The sequence below is a fragment of the Myxine glutinosa genome, chromosome 8, assembly GCF_964187855.1.
Source record: "Myxine glutinosa chromosome 8, kmMyxGlut1.1, whole genome shotgun sequence".
Taxonomy (NCBI): domain Eukaryota; kingdom Metazoa; phylum Chordata; class Myxini; order Myxiniformes; family Myxinidae; genus Myxine; species Myxine glutinosa.
The window spans coordinates 38,277,241-38,299,092 of record NC_136268.1 but is presented as its reverse complement, the minus strand read 5'-3'; the positions used below and the strand labels follow the sequence as shown (position 1 = coordinate 38,299,092).

The 21,852-nt window shown below is 42.3% G+C and overlaps 1 protein-coding gene and 1 long non-coding RNA gene across 3 annotated transcripts in view; one reads left to right on the top strand and one right to left on the bottom strand.

Moving 5' to 3' along the window:
• The window catches only part of LOC137415686 (microsomal triglyceride transfer protein-like), a 295,927-nt gene that overhangs the window by 115,618 nt on the left and 158,457 nt on the right, over positions 1–21,852 (bottom strand). The gene's annotated exons all lie outside the window — the stretch shown is intronic.
• On the top strand, positions 19,751–20,665 carry LOC137415687 (uncharacterized). The gene is made up of 3 exons (XR_013624294.1): positions 19,751–19,850; positions 20,282–20,379; positions 20,539–20,665. It is a non-coding gene; the product is annotated as an uncharacterized LOC137415687 (long non-coding RNA).

The window sequence follows — 21,852 nt, the reverse complement described above, 5'->3', positions numbered from 1 at the left end:
TGCCCTCTCTGGTCGTCGTCCTACGTGCTGGTTCATCCTTCCTGCGCTTGATCTTCATTCCTCGTGCTGGTGCTTGATCTCAGCTGAGGTCGTCGCCTGCGCTGAATCGTTCCTGGAGCAGGGATCGTCGTTCGTGCTGACTTTGAAGCTGTGGTTCATCCTTCGGACCTTCCTTCATCCAAGCTGCACGTCCGGATCGATCCTGACTGACTCGATCCGTGAATCGCATGCTGCATCAAGATGCTTGTTGGAGGTGGAGTTCAGTGGAATAAGCAGCATTCGAACGAGTCAAAGCTCGCCTTACTGCAAACACTGTACTCGCACATTATGAACCTTCACGTCCACTCATTATTGTGTGTGACAACTCGTAGTACGGCATCGGTGCAGTCTTGTCTCAGGTGATGAGTGACGGTGCTGAGTGTCCGGTGTGTATTGCAACATGTGCTCTGACTTCCACAGAGCAGAACTATGCTCAGATTGAGCGTGAAGCGATGAGTTTGGTATGGGGCGTGTTGAAATTTCGTCAGTACTTGATGGGTGGGCATATTCTCCTACAAACTGATCATCACCCGCTTCAGTTCTTGTTTAATCCACAGAAAGGCATTCCAGTCTCTACCGCTGCTTGGATATGGAGATGGTATCTTGTCCTCAGTGCATACGACTATGAAATCATATTTTGTGCTTCTGAACGGCACGCTAACTGTGATGGCCTGTCTCAATTGCCGTCTACAAAGACCGGTGCCGAACCTGCGGATGAGGTCGAGGTGTTCATGTTGTAACAGATTTAATCTGGTCCGGTAATCGCTGCGGAAGTGGCTGCTGCCATTCATCGTGATCCTGTGCTGTCACGTGTTGCGCACATTGTTTTGTCAGGTTATTGGCGCGAGTTGCCCTCGACGTCAGAATATGCTGCATATGTATCACGTGCGTCTGAGCTGTCTCTAGCTCAAGTTTGTGTAATGTGGGGCATGAGGGTGGTGATTCCTGCTGCTTTACATCAGCACTGTCTCAATGAGTTGCATGAGGGTCATTTGGGTATGGTCAAAACAAAGAGTTTCGGCCCCGGAGTTTGTTATGGTGGCCCTGGCTTGATGCGGACATCGTGGATGGTGAAAGCATGTGATATGTATCAAACTGATGCTGATAATCTCTCACGTGTGTCGTTGTTATGGCCGCCTGCTGATAGAACGTGGCAGCGCGTTCATGTAGATTTTGCAGGGCCAGTCATGGGCCACATGTTTCTGGTGGTGATCGACGCTTACTCAAAGTGGCCAGACGTAGCTATAATGGAGTCCACTTCGGCAGAGAACATGGAGGAGCATCTGCGGAGTATTTTTGCGAACAAGGGGGTTCTGGAGATTTTAGTTTCGGACAATGGTTCGCAGTTTGTTAATGGAGTCCACCTCGGCAGAGAACACGATGAAGCATCTGCGGAGTATTTTTGCGAACAAGGGGGTGCTGGAGATTTTAGTTTCGGAAAATGGTTCGCAGTTTGTGTCTGAGATGTTTGCTGTGTTCATGCGTGCTAATGGTATCAAACACCTGAGGCGGGCTTACCTTACCACTGTTGTGGAATAAAATATTCATATTAACAGTCCCCATATTGTTAATACTAGGACGTGCCCGTACGTGGGTGCCCGTACGTGCGTGCAAAAAAACATGCGTGCAAACAACAACAACAAAAAAAAAACTTTGAAACCACGTGGCAGTAACGACCACAGAACCCCCCCCCCTCTATTTACATGAAATGGTTTGGTCCATTCGCAACGACCACAGAACCCCCCCCCCCCCTCTATTTACATGAAATGGTTTGGTCCATTCGCAAAGCCAAAGCGAACGGCGAACGGCAAAATCGCCATAGCTCGGTAACTACTTGTCCGATTAATATGAAACCTTGAAAAGGCACATCCTCGGGTCCCCAGCAATATACCTGGCAAGTTTCAAGTATATCGGACCCGTGGTTGTCGAGAAACAGCGGTCACAGACATACACACAGACATACAGAGATTACTGGAATTATAGATAGACTAGGGCATGCCCGTACTATATCTATATCTAAAATTATATCCCCCCCCCTCTATTTACATGAAATGGTTTGGTCCAAAGCGAACGGCTTGCGAGTACGGTGACAATCCCCCCCCCCCTCTATTTACATGAAATGGTTTGGTCCAAAGCGAACGGCTTGCGAGTGCGGTGACAATCCCCCCCCCTCTATTTACATGAAATGGTTTGGTCCAAAGCGAACGGCTTGCGGAGTTTGGTAAATAAATCGCCATCGCGTGCACAAAGGCGCAGGAAAGCGAAAGAATCGCAAATTAGTTTTAATTAGTTTTAAAACATAGTTTAACGCCAACATAGCGCCAACATAGTTTGCCAACGTGAAATAAATGAATACGCTCTCAAATGTGCCGTCCGAGGCAGAGTCTGTTCGCCACGTTCGGCACATGTGATAGCTCGCTGCTCTCTGATTGGTTGAATCGTTTTTTGGACATAGCTCGGTAACTACTTCTGCGATTAATTTAAAACCTTGAAAAGGCACATCCTCGGGTCCCCAGCAATATACCTGGCAAGTTTCAAGTATATCGGACCCGTGGTTGTCGAGAAACAGCGGTCACAGACAAACACACACACACACACAGACACACACACACACACACAGAGATTACTGGAATTATAGATAGATTACAGAATGTGATCTGGTGTAAATATGCTCTATGGTGCAGTTTGGTAAAACTGTGAATCCTTACTATTTAGCCTCTGTTAAAGAGCTAACAGGTGAAGGCATTGGTCAAGAGAAGTTAATTTAAGGGACAGAATGTGTAATGCTCTTGGACTGCCATCTGTGTCTATCAAAATAGCCTGTGTTCCATAGATGGAACACAGGCTGCAAATTCCCCCTCAGCAGGTCATAGGAGGTTGACCTCTTGAACAGAAATAATGTAGTGCTCTCAGTCTCCCAACATAGAAAGCTGGCCAAAGGAGCCAAATAAGGTTTTTGGATGGGAAGCAGAGACGCTTGCAGGCTCTCATGTCCCAGGGTTATTAACCCCTGGGTTGACCCGGCATGCTGGTAACATCAAAGGAGTTTTTCCCTTATAACCAAGAGAAAGTTGCGATTGGGGAGAGAGTGTGAAATTGGGGGACCGACTGGGAAGTCACTACCGGAAGACCTACAGAACGAGCTTCAACAAAGACCTACCGAACGAGCTTCAACAAAGACTGGCAGAACGACTCATTAAAGATCTCGGCTTAGTACGTTTATTATACAACAAATTCTCTAAAGTGAATAAAACATTGATTTTGCTAAAACGAGTTTCTTGGAAGTTTGTGAAGTCATTTAGTAGTAGAACAAAGGAATTCGACTACAAATTGGTGGTCCATAGGGAATCGACTGCCCAGGTGAACAAGGTAAGCTTTTGTTTTTTTATCTGTGTAGTACGATGTTAATCTGCGAAAATTGTCCAGTTTTTGAGTTGTTTTGTGTATTTTTATGTGGAAGATGGGAAAAACCACAAGGCATACCTCTTCGTGGGTGGACCATTGGTCCTCCCCGGAGTCTTTAAGGTGTGCAAGAAACCCTGGAACATGTTTCAGAAATCATGACAATTTTTCTTTTTCCAAAATTTTCAAAAAAAAAAAATATATATATATTTTAATTTTTTTCCTTTTTTAGTTTGGGTTCTTTTTTCGGTATATTATACGAGTTCAAAGAGCCACTAACGGACCCCCTGGGGCCTTAGAGAAAGGGTGCTGCATTCGTCTTGTCATGTACAACTGAAATATGGATTTTGTATATTTCTTGTTCATTTCATGAACGTCATGAATTCATGAAATAGAATGTCAATTTTGTAAATATCTTTAAAATGATTTCCAGTTTAATAGTCTGCATTAAATATCTGCTCGTTTTCGTGATTAAACGACTTATAAGTGTGCCGATTTTCCCGTTAGAAAAATGGTTGAGATCCTGCTTCGTTGGGACCACAGAAACGAGCAGATTGCAGAATGGACACTATTTGATTGCTAATCATATTGGCGGGTTTTTGTAAAAAAGCGATTTTATACAGCGTCTGTACAGTAAGCCAAATCATGGTAAAATCGACTGGCTCGATTTTACGACATAAAAATTCCATTGTGGCACAAATATGGGTTTTTGTACCTTCATACGAGTTAATTCGAAGCGGTTTGGACACACGTCTGCATTTTTATGCACATTTATGTGTGTGATTGGCCAAATGTGCTCTTAAGAACACAAGAAATTGTAATCTTATGATGTTCTGACAGGGAATGACTTGATGAAGTGCACCATCAATTCATTGTTCCCATGAAAGACAGTAATGTAATTTTAATTTATAAATGTAATGTAATTTTTTAAGTTTTCCATGTAATCTCCAAGTAAGATTCGCACACATTGATGCCTGTAATTGTATCCTGCCGCTGGCTTAGATCGGACGTGCAGGGAGGTTCCCATAGCAACCCCGTGGTGACTGGTGTGCAAATGTCTCCTAGTCCCTTGTCCACATATTACATATGGGATCAGACGCATTTTTTCTTTCAATATAATCTCTTTCATCCTCTCCCGTCCCACCCCCCCCCCCCCCAACCTTCCCCCGCCCTTCCCCCTCTCCCTCCTTCCATTTCCTGCCCCCCTCCATCCTAACTCCTCACCTTCACCCCATCCAACCATTATCCAACCCCCTCCCTGTTCCCCCCTTTTTTTTCTTCCCTTCTGTGTCCCTTTCCCCTTCCTTTTTTTCTCTCCAAACTTACTTTTTACCTGTATATTTACATCCTGATTAGAAAAAAATATTTTTAGGATTTTATTTTATGACGGCGGCCATCTTGGATGGCAGCTAGACATCATTCAATCACGATAAAAAATTGATAAGAGTCAATCCCATGCCACTGGGATACGGAATCTCTAAAAATTAGAATCATGCAATGTACATTTTATAATTTCATATTTTCACCTGTTTGTTTTTTTTCAGAATTTTCCCAAAACATTTTTTTTCTTTTTTTTTTTTCAGTCCTTTTACTTTTTAACACCCACCCGTGATGTGTGGTGAGGTGTCGCCTTCCCCATTTTAAACTACCCCCTTCTTCGTTTCCCCTACCCCTTCTTTGGTAGAGATCTTATATGGAGGGGTACTTGTTTGGTGAATAAAAGGTACTGCATGTTAGCAGCCAATTTTGTGGCTATTTAGACCAAACAAATTTGGGAGAAAATTGTAATAATTACATACATACGTTACAGATGATTATTGGGGAGGTCATAAGGGAATTTATTGAAATAAGATACTATGCCATGTGGCAAGGCAATTAACTGAAAAAAACAAAAACAAAATTGTACCTGTTTTGATGAAACAAAACCCAAATCATGTTATATTACTGATTGTATGAGGCGTGTATAGGATTGTGGATCCCATGTTGATTTAGCATATCACCTTATTATGTGGTCTCTCTATGTTTTTTGTGTGTGTGGGTATGTGCCCTTTATCCTCACCTCTCTCCCCCCCCCCCCTCCCCCCTCAAAACCATGGTCCCATACTGCTAAAATCATTTGTGCAATGGTACGACACAGTTCACATGATTAAATGTCACTTTATGAGTGTAAGGCCTTGCACAAAAGTTCGAGAGGGAGACAGTATTTACCATATAATCTCTCACAGCCTTGTAAGGGAGTCATGAGTGCGGCCAATGATACACAGCTATTTTTAGGTTAACTGAACAATGAGTGTCGTATTTCGCATAGTATTAATACCCCTAAGGGAGCCCCGCCCCAACCCCCCCCCCCCCCCAAGCCTCATTCCTCCCTTGTTTGCTTTCTCCTCTTTCAGTGCATCTTGCCCCTCCTCACACTCCCTTGGCCCACTGTTTTTACTCCTCTTTTACCTGTCTTTTACCTGTTTTCACCTTTCATAGTTCTCATTGTTTTCTTTCATTACTGATGAGATTGATGATTGTCATCATCATTGTTGATCATTGTTGATGTTCATTCTCCAATTTTGTTGATGATGCTGTTTCATTGCTGATTATACCACGTGGATGTGATGATACAGGAAATATTTGTCTTTTGTAATGGATGGTTATGGTATGACTATGATTATGAAAATGGTTTTACAATCATGACGATTGTTATGATTGTCAGGCATGTGATCATTAGGTTTTGATGTAAATTGATTGCAAGGGCTTTAAGGATAGCTTTACAGCCCTGCAGGATTAATGATGTATTACAAGTCATGAAGTTTGTTGGAGTGTTGAAATTTCAGTTCGATTGGATTCCATTGGTAAATATTATGAATTAATTGCCATTCATTGGTACACATTTCAGGAGTTTTACAACATTTTAATTGTCAAGAACTTTGGGTATCATTCAAAGTGAGACATATTGTTTTTTTGTTTTTTCTCTCTCTCTCTCTCTCTCTATTTCCCAATGAACTGGTTCATATCTGTCTGATCAATTTGGCTGATTGTCTCACAAATGCAGGGTTGAGTTGCTTCAGTGGTTGTTAAACTTGAATTTGTGATATAATGACCAGACAAGATTGAAAGATATGTCAGATATGATCCAGAGGCAGAGCGGTGATTTGTCAATTGACGGAAGGTATGGATCAAAGGTGACGACCATGATCAAATATCTCCGCCAGCGGACGGAACTGTTTTGGCAACATTGGAAAAAGGCTTAGGTATAGAGTTATCAGACTGATAAATGTGAATTTTGATATTATCATTTATGATATTTTATTATTAATGTGATTGATTTATCTGATCTGACCTGATTCTGATCTGATTGATCTGATTGATCCTGATCTGATTGATTTAATCTGTTCTGATTTAATTTAAATTTAATTTAATCAAGTCAATTGATGGATGAATAAAAAGTGCGGTCTCAAGAAAGAAGCTTTGAGATATTTGTGACACATCAATGTGAAGACAACCTTGGAAAATGAGCAAGGTGGTGAGTCTATAGTTATATAGTTACATTATATGTGGTTATTTTCTGTTTGATTTCCCCTCAACAGGACTTACTGATCCAGACTCATCTGCAACACCGATCAGTGAGATTGGGGTGTGGAAAAGCCACAGGACAGGGAGACTCTCTGGAAATCACCTGAAGTCATCGATTGAAAAGGTGGAGCGATACTTCCTGGGAGACCACAGAGTGGAGCTTATAGAAATAAGCTAGAAAACAACGCATTCAACGCTACTCTGTATAAGGTGGAACAAACTTCAGAGATTTTTGCTGTACACACAGTTGATAGTGGGTACAGGTATAGTCCGATGTGTAGTCCTAGTAGTTATTTGGTACATTGAGTGAGTATAGAGTGTTACTCACACACAGGCAAAATGGGAAATGGACTCTGCAAGAATAAACAAGGTCAATTAGACTTGAGTCAAAGAGGTGCTTGTATCAACTCCATGTATCAGAAATATGGTGCAGAATCACTTAAAGATGTGGAATCCTGGCATGAATGGACGAAAGGACTAAAAAGGGAATTCCCACAGGATGGCACCTTTGACAAGAACATATTGGCAACACTCAGAAAATAATTAAAAGCCAGGAAGAGACAGAAGTTCAAGGTAGACTGGCTAGCATTCTATTATTGGGATGTTGAATCCAGGAAATGGGAACAGCAAGAAAGGATAATGGACCTGGAACTTAAAATAAAAAGAATAGAGGATACATTGGAGGAGATAAATGCACAACTGCCCTCGAACATAGGAATAAAAGTGACAGTTGTCCCATCTGATTCTCATTTGTCTCCCCAAAAAGGACGGTACAGAGAATTTTTTCGTGTTTCAGGAGATAACCAGAGATCGCAGTGGCAACTCAGGGATCTGGAGATGCAGCCCAGCAATACAAGTGAGCAGGTGGGCAGATCAGGCAATAACAGAAACCGATGTTACAAGTGTGGAAATATTGGACACTGGAAACGACGGTGTCCATATTCAAATAGGAAGACTAGTTCATAGGACAAACCAAGTCAAGGGTACCAGTGCTTACCGGTACCTCAGATAACGATTAGGCCTTCATTGCTGCAGATCCCAAATGATGAATGGCCTCAACAGATTAAATCATTAGACCAACATGAATAACCGTTGATGCTTCTTGTGTCTGAAAAGTTTTCGGAGCAAGAATGATTTTTACTTTTTTGCTTATTAGCGAATTAATAATTAATTGATCAAATGCCAAAATTGGATATTTTTTTTGGAACATGAATTAAAAGATCCAGAATTAGAGTTCATTCTGGAAGCCTCATATTTGCCAATTATAAATTTGGTTTTAGGGAGCATTTTGGGCAAAACAATTTTGAAATTTTTTTTTTACAAAAGTGTGGAACATTGCTTTGCAAAAATTTTTGGAAACCAAGTGACAAGCATCACATGATCATCAGGTGGGAATTTTGGACTATTGTTTTGCATGATTGATAGGTCAGTGGTCGACTGACATGTTAATGGATGTATTGTCAAATTTGGATAAATTCTTGTGGGACCCGAAAAGGGTAATTTCAATGTGACATTATAGGGGTTTTCTAAAAATAAACTTTTTGTCTATTTGTGTATTAGCGTTTCTAAAATTAAAGGATAAATTTTACGAAATTGAAATAAAATTGACACCCATCTTGATCTGTTAATAATGGTTCCACCGCAAACAAATATACATAATGCATGGGTTTGTGTATGTTTGTGTGTCAATGTTTGTGTATGTTTGTGTTTTTGTTTTTTTTGTTTGTTTTTTGTCAATCTTATAAGATTGTTGAAACCGACAATGTGCTTGTCTGGACATAGATAGTTTCATGTGAATGGGATCGAATATCCAGAGAATTCGTAAAATACAATAGAAATATAATTTGATTATGAACATTATCTCTTTTGTCAAGGGTGATGGAATATACAGATGTGATGTGCTGGGTTATGAGCAGCCATTAATTAATGGTAAAATTGTGAGTAATTTTGGGATTTCTTTTTTGATAGAATTTATATGAGAATAACAGCTATTTATGGATACGAGCTTCATAAAAAAAATGAGGGAGTACACAATTAGCCAAATTTGGAAGAGGTCTTACACTGACTTCCCAGAGTACTCTGCTCATGGATTTTTGACATATATAAACTAGACTTTTATCAGCATATAAATTGTGCTGTATGTATGGATATGTCTTAGACATAGATGATATGGGCAGATAGTAAAGAAAATTTTGTTGAATTGAACTATTGTGAGTTTTAAAACGGATGCATTGTGAATCTTAAAACCAAGGGGCAGACGTGAACGTGCTGTTACGTTTTTTTAACCTTAGAACGCGATGTTACGTGTACCTGCAACATATTTGTTAATCTGGCACACCTACCTATATTGGCATACTGGTGTCAGTAGTATTCACTAGTTGCATGAAATGGAGGAGCAACAGTTAAGGGGGCATAAAACCACTTATTTGGATATTTTTTACAAAAGTAGAGGTTTCAATAAGTGGTAGCTGTACACATGGGATTCATCAAATTAAGTTATGGAGTTTAAACAAAGTTACTGGTAAACAGAAGGGGAAGGGATAGTAAATAAATTCTTCAATGCTGGGTAAATTAAGTGATATATTACAAAGACTTATAAGAGCTATTGTTCTTCCTTATAGCAATAGAAAGAAAATTAGATCTGTTTAAAATATGAATTTGCTGACCCTTTGAAGTTAATTCTTTGAATTGATTGTTTTACTAGTATTTGGAGTTCAAATTGGGAATGGTCTGGTAGAGCTTTGGTTAAAACCTTTGGTTGCGGTATTTTGGAACAAATTCACAGATCATACGAAGTTGATAAGAATAGAAACAAATATGGACCCCGGGAAATAGGGGGATCAGGATAAGGCAAATAATCAGATTTATGTTACATATTAAGGGATTTTTCTTTAGTCACATTTTAAGAAGTTTGGTAGTTTGGTATATAATGTTGAATGTCATTGACATACAATTATGTTATAGGTATGAACATATACAAGGAGTAGCAGCTGAGATACTCCAATACTTGTTTATTGGATTAGTAGTTATATTGGCAATAGTTTTAGTGGTGGCTTGCTTGAAAACCTTAGTGACGGTGGGTTTGAATAAGATAACAAACAACACTATGATAGTGCAAGCAGCCACAAAAGAGAAAATAAAAGAAGCAACAAATGAGGAAATAAATGTGGAACCACAAGAGGAAGACTTTTATGGCAACATGAGTACTGAGATTCAAAGATTGAATCAAGTGATGTTGCAAATGAATACAGTAGAGTTAAAATTAAATTTAAGAAAAAACAAAAAGTGGGGAGGACTATGATAATAATACATTATGCATAGTTTGCTTGTTTGCAAGATTTGTTGGGAATTAGATATTCCTGTTTGTGATTTCAATCATATATACTCATTATTAATGCATTTATTTTCTTTGAGTTGTGTTACAATACCTGCATGAGTTTAATTTTGGAATTATATGAACCTGAAAGCTATTGTGGATGCTATTCTTAGTTTAGTAGTCTAAAAACACATACCTGATTTGAATATTATTCGTGTGAAGCTGTTGGAAGATATACATGATTAGTTAACAATATAGGGATTTCATGTTATGATGTACCCCACCTGATTCAATCTGTGTGGAGAGCAGATATAAATGTGGCTGAGTAAAGGGAAGACCAGATCACATCCCAAATGGAGTGCTAACGACATCTGGGAAGAAGTTTGAGAAAGGACAATTTGTGAAAAATGAAGTTAATCCTGGCATACACCCTCCTTCTCAAAGAATGATGAAGAAATACTCCTTTGTAAGATGGATGTTTACCTTCACCAAGGGAAAATTATGTGACCATTTGTCTGGGTCACACTGCAACATATGGAAAAGGGCGATCACTTACTTTTGTTCGAATATCTCGAACATTCATCACATCAGCAATTGCAGGACGACGACATTTTACCTGCAACTTCTACGGGATGCGGTGACGTGTGTCATGACTTCACCAACTTCCGGGGAGCCAGCATGGAGCTGCAAGCAAACGGCTGTGCCTTTTCCTTCACAACAGCTGTGCACGATTCTGCTGGGTGCTCCTGGTATGGACCATGGACAACTTGAGTACCATGGTCCCAACATCATCATTGCGGATGCATCCGGCATCCCTGCTCCACATCTTGCTGGCAAATCAACATCACATCAACACTTGCTCCATGCTCACGATGAGTGAGGAGGCAAGTCGACTACAACTGGATGGAGGCCTTGTTCAAATCTACTATGGCTCACAGCAAGAGTGGCAAGGAGGCTGCATGGATAGCAGGGTCAGTCTATGACTCTGCCCAGCTATCACAACAGCAGAAAATCCTACGCAAATAGTGTAGGTGCTATGAAGACATCAGAAGGCGAGGTCACGGGAGTCTCGTGAGATCTCACGAGATATGAAGACATGGGAAGTCTCGTGAGATCACGGCGAGGTCACGTCTTTTCGAAGCTGCTCCATGCGCTCATGCTTTCGAAGCTAAGTGATATTACTCAATTGTGTTTTTGTCGAGACTGTATCTATCTTTCGGTGTATGTACCTATAGCGTATCTTTTGGAAAATTTTCGGTGCTAATTTTTCGTACATGTATACACAATCGTCGGTTAATGGTATCGAGTATTCTGCGGCCTAGTACTCGTAGGCTTAGACTACTGTACCGTCTCCGACCTTGTGGTTTGTTTTTCTCTCAGCGATTCGTCGAATGCGCTGAAATTATTTTCGTTCTCTGTTTCGTACCAGTCGTTCACCCCGTACCTCCTTGTTTCACCCCGTACCCCAAAACCCCCCCCCCCCCAAAAAAAAAATTTCCTTCCCAGGTCTTATTCGTTTATTTGTTGTTCTTTTTGTTCGTTCGTTCTTCGTTCGCGAACACGCGGTTAAAAATGTATAATCTCTCCCCTGAACAACTATTTTCTCTCATATATTATAACACCCTTTTCTTCTTTTCCTACAAAAGGATGCTTTCGTCTTGCTCACCAAATCTATTCATTCCAAAAAATATATATAATACCATCTCTTACAGTTCCTCCTTTCTACATTCCCTAAACTATCCAGAACTCCATCCCTCCTCCAGTGTCCTCAAACGTATTTTTGACTCGAAGGTCTCAAACTCATTTTGCAAAAAATGTTCGTTTCCCATGAATCGTACACTTTTCAAAATCCAATCTCACCCCTCCCCTCCAAATCCTCCCCATCACCCATCCCTTTCAAATCTCCCCCCTTGCCCCTTCCCTCCTCTCCCTCCTAAACTCCCCCCACACCCCTCCCCTCCGAGACTCTCCCTCGCTCCTCCCCTCCTAGACTCCCCTCTCACCCCTCATCCTCAAAGCATCCTCCCTGCTTCTTCCTCCTTCCAACTTTCACCTTCATCTCCCCAAACCTTCTGCCTTGCTCTTCCCCCTCCTCAAATAACACCTCACTGTGCCTCACCCAATCTCCATCAAACCTTTTGTCCGCCCCATTCTTCCCTTTCTCCAAGCTATTCTGAAATCTCTGACACACCTTCAACAGCTCTCCCTACCTCTTCCTCCTCTTCCACATCTTACGCTACCCCCCCCCCCCCCTGTTCTGGACCCGATGCTCCCCCTTCCTCTTCATTAACGGTATGGACCTCAAACATCCGGGGACTTCGCTCAAACTTGACTGACCTCTCCATACAGGTTGCTTCTGACAAACCAGATGTGATCTGCTTAACAGAAACTTTCCTCCTTCATGATGTCTCTGATGCCTTGGTATCTCTCCCAGGTTACTCCCTCCTCCGGTATGATAGACCTGAGCCTCGTCCTGGAGGTGGGGTTGCTATCTTTATAAAAAACTCTCTTCCTCACTCGCCCTCCACTGCCCTCTCTCCACCTCACCCCCAGGAATACCTTTGGCTACGGCTTCCCCTTCGCTCCCATCTTTTGTTCATATGTGTGTTGTACCGTCCACCAATCAGCGATGACTCCATCTACATCTCACTGTCTGATAATATGGACCAACTTCTAACTGCCCATCCCAACTCTCTCTTCCTCATATGTGGTGATTTCAATTGTCACCATGCCAGTTGGCTGGGTGTGGGTACCTCTCTCACCAGCCATGGCTCTTCAGCAAAGGACTTCTGCGACTCACTGGGACTGACACAATCTGTCAATTTCCCGACCCGGATCTCAGTCAACGGAGCATCTTCTCTTCTGGATTTGGTTATGACAAACTTCCCTGAAAATGTCTGCTGCTCTTCTTCTGCTCCAATCGGCTCATCTGATCATGTGCTTGTTAAAGTGGACATCTCTCTGACCATTCTCAGAGAGCCTCCTCAGCGTCGACGAGTCTGGCATTTCAGTCAGGCCAACTGGCACGGTCTTCAAGCAGCCATCAATCATCTGGACTGGTCTCCCATCTCTACCGCCTCTGACATCAACTCATCCTGGGAATTCTTTCAAAGTAAATTGCTCTCTCTCATGCACAGATTTATACCATCTCGTCTTCAGTTGTCATATCCTTCCTCCCGTCCATGGTACACGGAATCTTGTGGTGAGGCTGTTGCCCTGAAACAACTTGCTTTCGTCTCCTGGAAAGCAAATCCAACGGAAGGAAATCTCATTTCCTTTCACAAAGCCCGAAACAAGTGTGTGTCCACCCTCAGGAGAGCCAGGAAACAATATCTCACCATTCTCAAGACCGAACTCTCTTATCTGTCTCCCTCTTCCAAATCCTGGTGGCATCTGGTCAAATCTGTTTCTGGTGTTTGTTCCCCCTCCATCTCCTCCCTCACCTCAAACGGCTTAACGGCTGACTCCGCACGGGAAAAAGCTGAATGCCTCAACTCTGTGTTTGCCTCTAAATCTTGTGTCCCAAACCCATCCCTCTCTGTACCCACCGTACCCAGTCGTACCCAGCTGCTCCTGGACTCTGTGTCCTTTCCTCCTGACAAGGTGGAAAAGTTTCTGTCAACCCTCAACTCTGATTCTGCAACTGGTCCTGACGGCATCAGCCCACGGGTCCTAAAATCATGTTCTTCTGCTCTTTCACTCCCTCTTTCTGTTCTCTTCACCCTCTCTTTTGCTCAAGGTCATCTGCCATCTGCTTGGAAATCAGCCAACATCACCGCTTTGCACAAAAAAGGTGCAAAAACAGATCCCAGCAACTACAGACCATTCAGCCTTCTCCCAATTATCAGCAAAGTCATGGAATCCATCATTGCTTCAGATATTACATCTTTCCTCTTCTCCAATGACTTGATCTCTGATCATCAATTTGGTTTCAGACCTGGTCACTCTACTCTGGACATGCTGCTTCTGCTTTCTCAACAATGGATGGAGGTCCTCAATGCCAAACAGGAAATTAGAGCTGTCTCCCTTGACATTTCACGTGCCTTCGATACGGTCTGGAACCCTGCTCTGCTCTCCAAACTCTCCTCCTTTGGTATCCATGGAAATCTCCACGCATGGCTGGCGGACTTCCTCTCTGGTCGTAGTCAACGTGTGGCCCTGAATGGGTTTCTCTCATCTCCTCTTCCTGTTCAGGCTGGAGTTCCCCAAGGTAGTGTTCTGGGCCCTGTGCTTTTTCTGGTCTTCATCAATGATCTCTCTGACTCTCTTGAAAATCCTCTCTATCTCTTTGCTGACGACTCTACTCTCTGTCGCTCCATTCCTCATCCCTCAGATCGGCAGTCTGCAGCTTCCTCACTCTCTGCAGACCTGGACAAAATCACAGACTGGTCAAACAAGTGGAACATGTCTTTCAATCCTGACAAATCTCACACTCTTACAATGTCTCTCCGAAAGGACCGACTGGACAACCCTCCCATCTACTTTCTCAACAATCCTCTCCAAGAAGTTCTGTCACTCAAGCTTTTGGGTCTCACTATCTGCCATGATCTTTCTTGGGAAAACCACATTTCCAAGCTGGCCTCCAAAGCCAGTCGCCGACTGGGCATCCTCCGTCGTGTGAAGTCCTTCCTTGGCACACCTGAGCTCCTCACCACATACAAGGCTTTCATCCACAGCTCAATGGAATACTGTTCCCCCCTCTGGGCTGGTGCTCCTGCCTCACACCTTGCTCGGCTTCACGCTGTTGAGGCCAAAGCTTTCAGAATCATTGGAATCTCCTGCGATGTAGTCAACGCCGAGGGCCTTTCACTCACTCACCGCAGGCAGGTTGGTGGTCTTTCTATCTTCTACCAACTCCTCTCCGGCCTTGCTCCCCCAGCTCTCTCTGTGCTCTGTCCCCTCAATATTCCTTCAGGTCGCACAAGATCTGCCTGCAACCCTCTTATGGTTAAACTGCCAAAGTCTAGGCTCTCTGCTCACCTTCACTCTTTCATTCCCCTTTTCTCCCGCCTCTGGAACAAACTCCCCCACTCCCTTCAATCCCACTCCTCCCTCCAGGTCTTTAAAACAGCTGTTCACCACCATCTCTTATCTTCCCCCATCGAAAACCTTGATCTTTTATACCCCCGGTAATTCACCCCAGAGTCCTTGCAGTGTTCATATGTTTTAATCCTCTCCCACCTCCCCCCAAGTCCTCCCGATGTCCCTGCTCTCAAATGTTGTGTTTGTGTCCTTCCCCTTCTTCCCCCTCTCTTTTGTGTCCTTCCCCCTCTCTCCCCATCTTGTCTGCCGCTCCCCTTGTTTTTTGTGTTTTGTGTGTCGGTTTGTCTTTTTGTGTGATTAATGTTAGCTCTTTCACGAGCCTCGATCTTGTATACAAAAAAGGAAAATGTTTCATGCAGGAATTTCAAATACAAGTGATCAGCCCCTTTTTTCAAACAAAGAAAGTCAATATTTGATTGAAGGCAAACGTTTTGCCAAATGTTGCAGACGCTTTATTATTTTAATGATGGACTGAAATTATTGTGTCTTGGTAAAGGTGAAATGTTTTGTGACCTTTATGCAAATGAGTTGAATTTAATTATCAGCATAGAAAGAGTCAATGAACAAGGAAATGTTTTGTGATCAAAATTCTTCCAGAATGACGGTGTATGCCTTAGGAAATTGAATTACCAAATTAGTGGTTTGAATATTTAATGTGGTAATGTTTAGATTAATGGTTAATATAAACAAAAAGAAAAAAACCAGGGACTGTTGTGGAATAAAATATTCATATTAACAGTCCACATATTGTTAATATTACAGAATGTGATCTGGTGTAAATATGCTCTATGGTGCAGTTTGGTAAAACTGTGAATCCTTACTATTTAGCCTCTGTTAAAGAGCTAACAGGTGAAGGCATTGGTCAAGAGAAGTTAATGTAAGGGACAGAATGTGTAACGCTCTTGGACTGCCATCTGTGTCTATCAAAATAGCCTGTGTTCCATCTATGGAACACAGGCTGCAAATTCCCCCTCAGCAGGTCATAGGAGGTTGACCTCGTGAACAGAAATAATGTAGTGCTCTCAGTCTCCCAACATAGAAAGCTGGCCAAAGGAGCCAAATAAGGTTTTTGGATGGGAAGCAGAGACGCTTGCAGGCTCTCATGTCCCAGGGGTATTAACCCCATGGTTGACCCGGCATGCTGGTAACATCAAAGGAGTTTTTCCCTTATAACCAAGAGAAAGTTGCGATTGGGGAGAGAGTGTGAAACTGGGGGACCGACTGGGAAGTCACTACTGGAAGACCTACAGAACGAGCTTCAACAAAGACCTACCGAACGAGCTTCAACAAAGACCGGCAGAACGACTCATTAAAGATCTCGGCTTAGTACGTTTATTATACAACAAATTCTCTAAAGTGAATAAAACATTGATTTTGCTAAAACGAGTTTCTTGGAAGTTTGTGAAGTCATTTAGTAGTAGAACAAAGGAATTCGACTACACCACCCAGCTACAAATGGCCAGGCTGAGTCATTTATCAAAGCTTTGAAACGTGCCTTGTGTAGAGGCCAAGGGGTTCGATCTGTGCAGAGTAGTGTTAATGGGTTTTTGTATGCCTATTGTAATTCAGTGCATGCTACCACACAGGAAAGGCCTGAATTCCGCATGTATGGCCGACAGTTGGGGTCGAGCCTGGATTTGCTTCGACCCGGTGCACCTGAAGTTGTTACGGCGACGAATGTTCGTTCATTCACGTTGGTCCAGCCAGTTATGGCACGGGACTATGTACACCGGCCGAAATGGGTGCCGTCTGTTGTGGTCTGAGTTTTCCGTCCGGCTAACCACCTTGTTCGTACTTCCGCCGGGCTTATCTGGAAACGTCATGTGAATCAGTTGTTGGCTCGTGGGTCCGGTCATTTACCCACAACCAATTCACACACATTCAACACACCTTTCACACAATCAACTGTTCCACTGTGCGATGTGTCCTCATTCATTGAGGTGCACATGATCATGTTTCGGCCAGCTGCCCATCCATCTGTGGAGCCGGATGTTCAGTGAGAGTAGTGGGGATGTTCCTCCGATTTAGTTTGCGCCTAGTTTGATGTCTGCTGGGGAGCCGTCATCTGTGTCCAATGCCTCACCGTCGCCGGTCGTGTCCATGGCTCAATGTCTGGGTGTTTCTTCTAGATGCATTATGCGACCAGCATATTTGAAAGACTGTGACTTAAGGGGGGGAGGAGTGTAGTGCCGTGGATGGGGCCGAGTGAGGCCGCTGTGGGCGGGGCCGAGCGAGGCTGCTGTGGGCGGTGCTGAGCGAGGCCGCTGTGGTGGGGCCGATAGGCCTCTGTGGGCGGGGCCGAGCGAGGCCGCTGTGGGCGGTGCCGAGTGAGGCCTGCGTTGCCGTTGCCTGGAATAAAGATGGTGCATGATGCTCTCTGCGTGTCCGCATCTTTATAACAGACATTACAGTTACACAGTAAATCGACTGCTTATTCCTGCCAGCGAGAAAACAGATCATGTGCACCATTAAAGTTGTATTGGCCACAAGGACCAGCATTGACTGAGAATCACGTGACCTAATATTGAGAATGACGTCAACATAGAGGTTAATAAACTTTATGATTCATCCACAATGAGTGCAGACATTGGATGATTACATCTGGCTATTCCATTGTTGCATGGGAAAGGATATTGCATGCCCTATAACTGCAATTCCTACATCGTCCATTGTTGAAGGAAATTGATAGATGCTTCCACACGATTCCACTTGACCTCCTTTTATATTCGACAGCTTTAAAAGGCAATATGGTATGCTCCACTCTCGTTATTTGGCTCAATGGAATACCATTTACCAACAGGGAGCATGGGAAGGAATGGGTTCTTTATGACTATTGCATCATTTGTATTTCTCTTGGATAATGTTACAATTTCTAAATGTCCAGCATTACTTAAATCCCTTTATCAACATTATAAATGTGGCAGTTTAGTGACTGGTGCAATAGGACAAAGACACACACACACACACACACACACACACTCACACACATACACACACAAGCGTACACACACACTCACACACATACACACACACTCACAGACAAACGTACACACAAACGTACACACACACACACACACACACACACACACACACACACACACACTAATTTGAGGATATTGTTCATCGCATTACATAAAAGGAAAGGAAATTATGCGATAATGGACAAATCAAAATTATACAATGATAAAATCATAATCTGAGGTCACAATCTCTGAGGTCACAAGCAAACAGTGTTTTGTACAAATACGGTTTTGCTAAAGATCTCTAATCTGCTCAAAGATAAGTACCATGGCAAGTGTATTATCCATCTGAGGTGACATTTACATATTATATACGCAAAATGGTGGAATATTTTTTACAGTACCTGGTATGGTGAATGCACCCCTTTTCTCTCGCTTCTCATTCCTCCATTCCAAATTCCTTTCTCTACTTCCACTGCCCTCCCTCATTCTTCTTACCATCCACTCTTCTCTTGATATAATCCATTTTTATTTTTCTCAATCTACACCGTCCCCCGTCCCCCCCCTTTTTCCCACAAATCCCGCTAAACATGGGATTTGCACTTTCATCAGATAATTATAAACTTTTAATAATAGTCCACAGAAAGCAAATAAGCCAACCAGGAAGTCCTTATATGGAGGTAATTGTTATTTTTAGCAAGGTGGCTGACACCCATTTTTAGGGTTAATCGTTCCCATTACGATACGAGTATGAAATCTGGCAGGTATGCTCCTATATAGATAATCTTTAGATCCAGTCGATTAGCCAATGCAAAAGTTAACATGGTGTCCATATCTTTCAAAATGGCCGCCAAAATTGCTATATTGTGCCATACACTTTTCAATATTGAATTTAGGACATACGAGCATCCTTACGATAATTCACAGACCGGTGTTTGTGTGTTTATTTGTCATGCTACTCCTCTTACTGTTCTGGTCCGATTACATCTAGACTTGCTGCATGGTATCAGCGAGACCCCAATGAGTGTATAGGGGTGATTTTATCTTTGCCGGCGATTTTTGGGGAAAGGGGAATCACATATTAATTCATGTAAATGTGTATCATATTTCGCCACCTCCAGGTAGGAGAGGGTATTACAAGTCCCACCCTTTACACTTTACAGTACGGTATTCCTGTCCCCACGTTTTCCAGTGTAGTGAGGTGTTTTTAATGATAGGCAGTAGCATGTTTTTGCTTCATGCACGTAACCCGGGTTTTTTTAATTTATTTTCGGGAGCCATTGAAGGAGCTGTCAGTTGCCTATACACCACCCAAATAAAGGTATGTGCCAGAAGAACACTTTGCATGCTTAGAACCATAGATATATATATATAGATTGGCAGTGGGTCACGACAGGGCGAGATTTCCGGCCGCCATCTTGCCACAGGAAAGCTTTCAAGTTGCCATCTGTGGAATGCACTCGCGTCATCGTCATTTGCAAGTTATTGTTGATTAAATTGACTACAACTGGCGAACAAAGTATCAGGTTAGTGTCGTACTTTGGATTAAAACACATTCAGTTGCCAGACTCTGATAATGTTGTAACTTTGGTGATATTTAACGCATCGTCTGCCTGTCTACACTAACACTGGTTCATAGTAGAATGTTAATTCTCTTAAATGTTCTGTCCATGAGGTACATGTACCTCCAAAATGCAGCTCTCATAAATCATTGAATAAAGATAGGAGATTCTGGGGCACATTTGGGACTATCCATGACTCATGAGGAAACTTGGCCATGTTCAGGAATTCTCATGGGGTTAGAATTCTCGACCGAGATCTTCAATACCAAGGGGTTGACTTATCCTGTATTCAATATTATTGCCAAGCAGTCAAAGGTAGGCCTATTATATTTATATAAGCATTATAAATATAAGCATTAACTTTTACATTGTGCTTGTTCTTTCTTCAAATATAGGAGGGAGTAGCCTAGGCTACAGTTAAGATGCCCAGGCAGTGTGCACATGCAAGATGCCGAAATATACAGAGGAAGGGGAATGGTCTGACATTTCATCTGTAAGTTGAATACCACAATATCTCTTCTAAATATATGACATGTATATCTCTTATTTGTGTTTACAGGGTAGTAGACCTAATAAAATCTGCAGGTTTGAGGTCTGCTTTCCATGCAGCTCAATCAGATTGAATTTAAACAATTAGCTATCTTATTTTCAGCTTCCCCACCAGTGAAGGGCATGAAGAAAGAAGAAGGAAATGGTGTATTCAGATGAAACGGGTAGAGGGGTGGAAGCCAAAGCCCTGGGATGTCGTGTGCAGCCAACACTTTTTACCTGTGGACTTCGATCTTATAGGCCAAACCAAAAGACTACGTCATGATGCAGTCCCATCAAAGTTTGACTTACCAGAGCACTTGCAAAAACGATGTTTGTGTTGTTTGTGATCTTTTCTAAACGAACTAAAACCTTCATACTTTAATATTTGGACAGTGTGTAAAATGTGTGGGAACTATATGTAATAGTACGCGGCGGCGGACTCTTTTTTGACTCTAACTTTAAGACAGATAAAGTAACTGCATGTTTTATTCTGTGGCATACTTTACATTGACAATATGTGGCTGATGTTTGCTTTTCAGCATGAGAAGAAACGTCAAACGCAAACTTCAAAGAGGGCATTGGAGGAGCGCCAGGACGACCATCAGGCTCACATGCATGAATCCAATACTAAAAGCCTTGACAGTGGACATGTGCATTCAAGAATACCTGATGTATGTATATTGGAATTAGTAGCTTAAAATGCTAGCATTGATTGATTTTTATATAAAAATTAGTCACGTACTACAGGTAATTTACATAGTCCTAGTGAAAAATCATCTTTTCTTTGGGGCATATTTGTCTGGTGATATTCTGCTCATGCATATTATTTGTGCTGTGATGTTGTAGTTCTATAGCTATGCAGCGCCCGACGAAGCTGTGGGAAAAGTCAAGTTGAGGAGGACAGAGGATCGAGTGGCTGACTTAAAGCTGCAGCTGAAAAACACAAAGGCCAGAGAGAAAAGATGTAAGAGCACGTTATCATCCATAGAGGATGAGTTGAAGGAACACAACCTCATGACAGCAGAACTAGAAGAAAAGCTCCAGGCGTACCGTGGTAGGACTTATTCATCGTATTGGTTACATTACGTAGATATATATGCCACTGGCATCTGAATGAAGTTCATTCTGTCAAACAACAAATATCATTCTGATAATCTGATTATCGGTACAACTACATCACTTTGTGTTCAATAACCATACTTTTGGTCTAAACATTACTTTCTAAAAGATTTTCATACATGAGCAATGTTTTATGTTATATATTTCGTTTCAGACTTTCCCATGGATCTATTTTAAAAACCAAAGGGAAGTGAGGCATACACAGCAGAACAGAGAAGGTTTTCTCTGACCTTACATCTGTACGGACCTAAGGCATACGAGTACCTTCGCAGCAAACTTAATATGCCTTCAACCAGGACACTGAGAATGTAAGTTG